The sequence below is a fragment of the Chelonus insularis genome, unplaced genomic scaffold (genome assembly GCF_013357705.1).
Source record: "Chelonus insularis isolate UGA/USDA-ARS -01 unplaced genomic scaffold, ASM1335770v1 contig_25_pilon, whole genome shotgun sequence".
Classification (NCBI taxonomy): Eukaryota; Metazoa; Arthropoda; class Insecta; order Hymenoptera; family Braconidae; genus Chelonus; species Chelonus insularis.
The window spans coordinates 1699773-1706714 of NW_023276451.1; the positions used below are offsets into that span (position 1 = coordinate 1699773).

The following is a 6942-nucleotide window of genomic DNA, read 5'->3' on the forward strand; positions in this document are numbered from 1 at the left end:
AGTTCAAAGAATAACGATTGACTTAATTTTTATTTTGTTTATTAATTTCGAATTTAAAACAAAAGTTGAAAAAATGCTCTTTTTTTATTACTCATATTTTTCATATCATTTAATTTTTAAGATTTTTGTAAAAAAAATATTAATAAAAAAATTCCTACTGATTGAAAAAATTTGGTAACAATAAATATATGAATATATAATCCATTTAACTCGGTTTTGGTCCAATTTTAGCACAACATTAACTTATATGAGACTGCATCTACTGCACTGACACAATTTTCCTTGTCGTTTGAATGCACTTTTAGTTTTGAACTATTCTTTTTATCATGTATCTTACGTGAACTATTTTTTCGACAGTAGATTCTCAGATGGCGCTAGTGTCTACAGTGTGGATCAAATAAACCATTTTTACAAAAGTATTTTATTTATGAGAAATTATCTCAAATGATTTGTTCTTCAAAATTTTCTTCGATACAATTATGTAAATACCATGAAATTTGTATGAATCAAAACTTATTACTTCTCTTAGTGATTAACAAAAAATATTATAGCAAACGGGCCATTTTCAAATTTATACTTCATTATTTGAACTCTAGGGTATTTAATTTTAGTACATTTTATCATCATCAGCACTTATTGCATTCGGGGTACTCTGAGGCACCCATTGAAGGTAATATGTAGATAAAGTGGATGCCTTAGGGTAACCTTTCGTAAATGAGCATGGCCGTGAATGAAATGAGTATTGAATACAATATAAAAATTTATTTTTTAGGTTAAATTATATTACATTTAATTACTTTAATTTACCCAGTTTGCCATGTATCTTATGTTATATACTATACTATATAATTGCAAATATAATTTTTTTACATTATTGATTTTATTGAAAATTCAATTTTTATTAATATTGCGAAAGACGATTTCAAAAGTTACAAAAGTTTCTGTTATGTCAAATTAATCAATTTAATGACCATTCCATCAGAGATTCCACAACCGAAAGTTAATTTGATGATAAGTTTTTACGATAATTTTTTTTCCTTTTTTAGATTTTTAAAATATTTCTGGGCTTCAATTGGGCGTGTTTTAACCCAGATTTGGGCGCGTTCTAAAATATTCAAAAATATTTTTGGGCTCGAATTGGGGGTGTTGAGATCCTGAAAAATTATTCGAGCTCGAATTGGGTCTCCTTTAGGCGCGCCCAAAAACTGATCATTTTTACTCGGGATCTACATTTTTTAATAAAAAGTATTCGTAGTAACTATAGATGTCGTTTTTAGAAAAATTCAGAAATCAATTTTTAAGTAATATGCATGGGTAATTATGGTAATTATATATAATTGTAACAACGAAAAAAAAAAAATGGCCGTAACGGGGATCGAACCCTGCCGGACAAAATATGTATGTATGTATGTATGTTTAAAGAATTATTCCGTAACAAAAAATCCTTGCAACAATATTCGATACTTCTCGCATAAAAGAATGTTTCGAAAGTGGGGAATTCCAAAATTCGGTGTTACTAGGAGATCCTGCATACCCAGATTTATCTTTCATCATGAAGCCGTTGTTGAATCCAATCACTCCAGCCGAAATGCTATATAATGGAATCCAAATTCGAAGTCGAACGATGGTGGAGCGATGCTTTGGTGTGTGAGGTCGGATGTTTGCTGTATTGACAATAGGGTCAAGATTTTGGACATCGGATTAGACAATGGCCGTAATTATTGCTTCTGCTGTCTTATATAATATCACGAGGCAAGCGATTTCTCTTCCTGTCATAGACAGGGCTCTTCATGATAATATACCACAAACTTTTGATGCTGTCAACGTGAATGATGAACGTTAGCACATTATCGATAGTTATTTCCATGAGTATGTACCAATAATTATTGTTATCAATGATCGAAAATATTTTATTGTTTTCAAAAACATTTTTACGAATTCCAGTTTATTGTAAATAGTCAAGAAAACCTCGGATTTTTTGAAATAATTCAATGGAGTTACTGTATTTTTGCAAGGAAAAGGCAAAAAATGTTTGAGACAAGTATTTCTCTTTGAAGATCTAATTCTCTTCAGTAAAGCTAGAAAATTTCCTGACAAAAAAATAACTTTTTTTCTCATAATATACATATTAATAGATATTAAATTTATCAATTGAAAAATTATTGATATGAAATGTCGAACATTTATAGTCGAAAAACTTTACTTGTTACTTTTTTTTTTTTGACAAGTATTTAAAAGAAGAAAAAAATTAATTTATATTGAAATTACTTCGTTCAAGTGCGGGAGCTTACAAAGATAAGTGCGTTGTTAAAGTATGGGAATAAGGAATAAATCTTGACTAGACAATAGACTTAGTGCTGATCAAATAAACGACAGATCAATCAGCGTCGCTCAACTTTCAAAGTGTAAGTAAAAAGCTTTATTATTTTTACTTTGATCACTCATATCAGACTAAACAATTACAGTCTTAAGTTTGACATAGATTGTTCAAAAGATTAATTTGAAAGATTTTTTGTGATTGATCGTATTTCTAATGTTAATTTTATTTTATAACAGCTCCAAGATTTAGAAATTCAGTTGCAGTATCAATATCACATGTCTCCTATCGCTGTAGTCGTAGACCTCATATCTGTGAGCTCATCATCAAGTAGTGGAGGAAGCAGTGAAGCCCTACAAACCACTTGGTATCTAGGTAGTACTACACTTAATAGCCAATTTAGTGTTGGTAAGTAGATTCAATTGTCATTTATGATTAGATTATTAGCCAAGAAATTCATTACAATTACATGCATTCATTAAATTAAATTATTTTCACAGAAAGTGAAACACATTCACTAAATACATCAACACCTCTCCAATTTACTACAAATTCTCATGTAGCACTAGTGCTACCTTCAACTTCTTCCACATAAGTCATTACAATAACTCCAGTTTATCGTTGTTGCTATTTTTGTTGATTAGCAACTACTACTCCAGTAGCATCAGCTTTGCAATCCCTTAAAACAGCTCTGGCTTTAGTACTCTAGTCATCGAAGCCAAATTGAAGAGCTAATAATATGCTGAACGTTAATAGTATTTTTTTATTGCTTATAACAGATGTCATTAATTATTTTTGAAAAATATTTATTAAATGTATATACTATTTTCTTATACATAAGTATTTGTTACAAAAGTATAAGACATTGCTGGAAATATCATTTTTCTGTAATTATTAATGATCATAGGAAAATGTTTAATCATATTATTCTCTATAAGTTATCTTAAATATAATGTAATGTAAAAATATAACTAATTATTTATATTTTTACATTCGATTATTTCTAGGATCACTTGTAGAATGTAATGTAATTGAATATTTTTCTTGGAATATAAAAAATAACATTAGATTTCGTAAGAGTTACACACAATAATAAATGAACTAAAAATAACGTATAAAGAACATATAAGAATGAAAATAAGAATAATACGATACTTTTTTTAACTCATCTCATTATCAACTTTTAAAATACATTTTTATGTATTTTTGAGATCAAAGTTATATAAAATAAGATTTAATTGATAATAACACAAACAAATTATTCTAATTTGAAATATCATAAGTATCGTTCCCCCACAATCTTGAAGCTTTCGTTTGAGAAACTTTAATTGTAAATCTTCGCGTTTAATTTGTTTTTCAAATAATTTTTTTTCTAAACTTTTTTTATCTATTAAAGCGTCTCTTACGAGATCGAAGACTTCAGCTTTAGTAGATTTCAAGCTATCTTCCGGTGGTTTCTTTGTATTATTATCCATTTTTGGTTTTTTAAAAGTGAATCCGGGGTGGCCATGCGATGGACCTGGTTCTCGGTGGTGTATGTTAGGGGTGTCTGTGATGACTTGTGTGAGCGGAGGGCTTAATGCAGTTTTTAGATTTGTTGTTGCACATCTTGCCCATGACTTAGTTTCTTTTTTTTTTATAAGAAACTAAAATTAGAATATTAATACAAATATACTAACGTTTATCGTAAAATAAATAAAATTAATAGGTTACCTCAAATATTGGCTTGTTTGGACTCTCATTTTCCATAGCATCAGAATCGTAAATTTTTCCCAGTCCTTTAATTGATGCCGATTTGATTACATTCGTTTTCAAATCTAACAATTCTAACGAAGCTCCATTGACACCTCCTCCTGCAATAAATAGAATTTAGAATCATAGTAATCTTCAAAATGGGTGAAAAATAATAATGAAATATTTAATATTTACCTGTACGGTAAGTCTCTCGTTTTAATGTAGCGTAATTCTTCTGTGTTTTACACTTTTGATGTGCCCAGAAATTTTTGATAGAATTTGAACACCTTTGTCTTTCACGACCAGAGTTATATTCATTAAAAACTGTAGTTCATGCTTCCTTTTTCTCTTTTTGGGAAAATTCGAAAAAGTATTTTTTTACACAATTCATCGAAAGAGACGAAAGAAAGACTCAATTTTATAGATGACATAGCACTCCTATTGATTTCAAACTTTTTTGGTGTTTCAAAATTTTTTTAAAATCATTATTCAAAAATGAGAATTTGGTTATTTGCAAAGTCATTTGCGACGTGGACATGGCGCGAAGTTTTACTTCTATCCAATAATGGCAGTTTTAGTAGGATACTTCAAACACTTGAAGAAAAATTCTGAATAAGATTTATGCTATCAAATGTTTTTTAATACTTTGATCAAACATTCGATCTACAATTTCTTACGCACATTTATGTGATTTTTTGATTAAACGATTGATAAAAACAGTTTTATGGTTTTGCGATTATGGCAAGTCAAACTTGGCGGAATTTCATGATTTTAAACATTTTTTGCATGTAGAACAATTTGAAAATATGTTGATATCATTAAAAAATTGAAAACCTACGATATTGCGGAATCGCCGTAGTAACTTAACTTTACACGAAAGATGAATAGATAACAATAAATGTTTTTTTGAAATTTATTCTCTTTCGTGGGTAACTTTAGTTTAATTAAAGCTCGTATTTGCGGTAAAACAATTCAAATTTTTCGTGATAATCTTGAATTCGATTATTTATTATAAATTCTATTAGTATTAAATATAGACGATTGTTTAAATTTATTTTTCATTTTTAGCAATGATTGCAGCAAGGCAAGTTGATTTAAGATAAGTTGAACGAAGTCGAAGTGATACCAATCTTTAATAGAATCTCTTATTCATCGTCAATAATCGATGTGGCATGATTGCAAGAAAAAAGTAATAAATTTGTGTGTATGAAAGGAAACAGTAAAAATTCGAATTTTAATATAAGATTTGATATATGATCATTTAGAGCGATTACAATCGTAATCAATAACATGTTCGATTACATTTATTCACATGAGTAGTAACGTTTCATCAGTTAAAAACAGGGGTTAGGAGCAAAACTTTAGATCCTTTGGATGTTTTGCTCACTGAGCGATCGAATCCATAAAGAAAATATTCAGGTTGAAACATGAGTAAAACATTTAGCGAAAATAAAAGAATTTGATAGGAAAAAAATTTTCCAGTACTAATATTGTGTACCTCAAGTTTAGAGTATTTACTTTCGAGCTCTTTGAATATAAGATTAGAGATTGAGGAAAAAAAGCCGTAAGCATAAAAATACGTTCAGAATTGATATCCTAAATGCAAATCGTAGTAGCCTCGAAAAAAGATTAAAATAAAAATGTTAAGACACTAATAGTTTATGATGATAAACTTAAACCGGGTCTACCTGACGGGTCGTGTATATGGAAGCGAAGCGAATGGCCAGAGTTTTACTCACTCGGAAACTAAGCCGACAGATGGAGCTGGCATAGATAGGTTCTAGTTGCTTCGAACGTTAACAACGTTTGCGGACGCAAAATAAATACATATTTCTTTTTTTTAGTCACTAAAAATTTTTAAAGTTTAAACAACAACGATTGATAATAATAAAGAATTAATTATATATTAGTGTTACTCTTTGATAAATTATTTAATAGTTAACAAGTCACCAAAATATTTCCAACGACACGAGAGCCATAGTGTGCTTGAATTTTTTTAAAGTCCACGCCTCTTTATATTGAGGTGATATTAATTAAACATAAATACTCTTACTTATTTTTTCAGTTTTTTGTTTGTAAAAGAAATTTTTATATATCACTTTTTTTTCCGTTTCTTTGAACTATAAATTAGAAATGAATTGATAGAATTTTTTTTTACAGTAAAAATAACGACGATTCGTATTAATATTAAATCAATTATACATTACTGTCAAGCTGATAGACAATTATTTAATAGTTCACTATTTATTGTTTTCATTCATTTCTGTCAACTTTTACCGTTCGAAAAAATTTATTAAAAAAAAATTTAATCAGCTTATTTCTTATTTAGAGTCGGTGAAATCCAGAGTCTGCATCTTTGTCTAATTTCGCTGCACAGCCGCTATACAAACTTCATTTTAACATACATCAGTTAATAGATGTAAAAAATAAAATATTGTTAATAATACTTGAATATTATTATTAAACTTTTAAGAATAAATGAAAATAAAAAAGAAGGCATTCAACAGTTGCTAATGCTAATCACTGAATAGCATCAACTAAATACGGTTAAAAACAGTTTTTTACAACAATTTATACTCGTCAGTAATCAAATAATTATATTAAAAATAATAATAGGCTGTTACAATTAATGAAATATTGAAAACAATTATTTACCATTAATGTTTATTTAACGTATTTTGAATTATTAGATAATTGTTACGAGGTAAACAATTATGATAAAGCTGATTGAAATTCAATAAAAATAATACTCTAATGTTAAGTAGGATACTACAGCAAAACAAATTAGTTTATATTGTTGATAATAGTTAAATGATGATAACAGAACTAGTTATTGAATAATTTTGAAAATTTCATTGTTTTCATTACTTACATTTTTTAGTTGGATATTT

At 28.2% G+C, this 6942-nt stretch overlaps 1 long non-coding RNA gene across 1 annotated transcript; it reads right to left on the bottom strand.

Moving 5' to 3' along the window:
• Positions 1-3323: 3323 nt before the first annotated feature.
• On the bottom strand, positions 3324-6578 carry LOC118064848 (uncharacterized). The gene is made up of 3 exons (XR_004690099.1): positions 4247-6578; positions 4031-4170; positions 3324-3963 (listed from the first exon to the last, which is right to left on the bottom strand). It is a non-coding gene; the product is annotated as an uncharacterized lncRNA (long non-coding RNA).
• Positions 6579-6942: the final 364 nt, after the last annotated feature.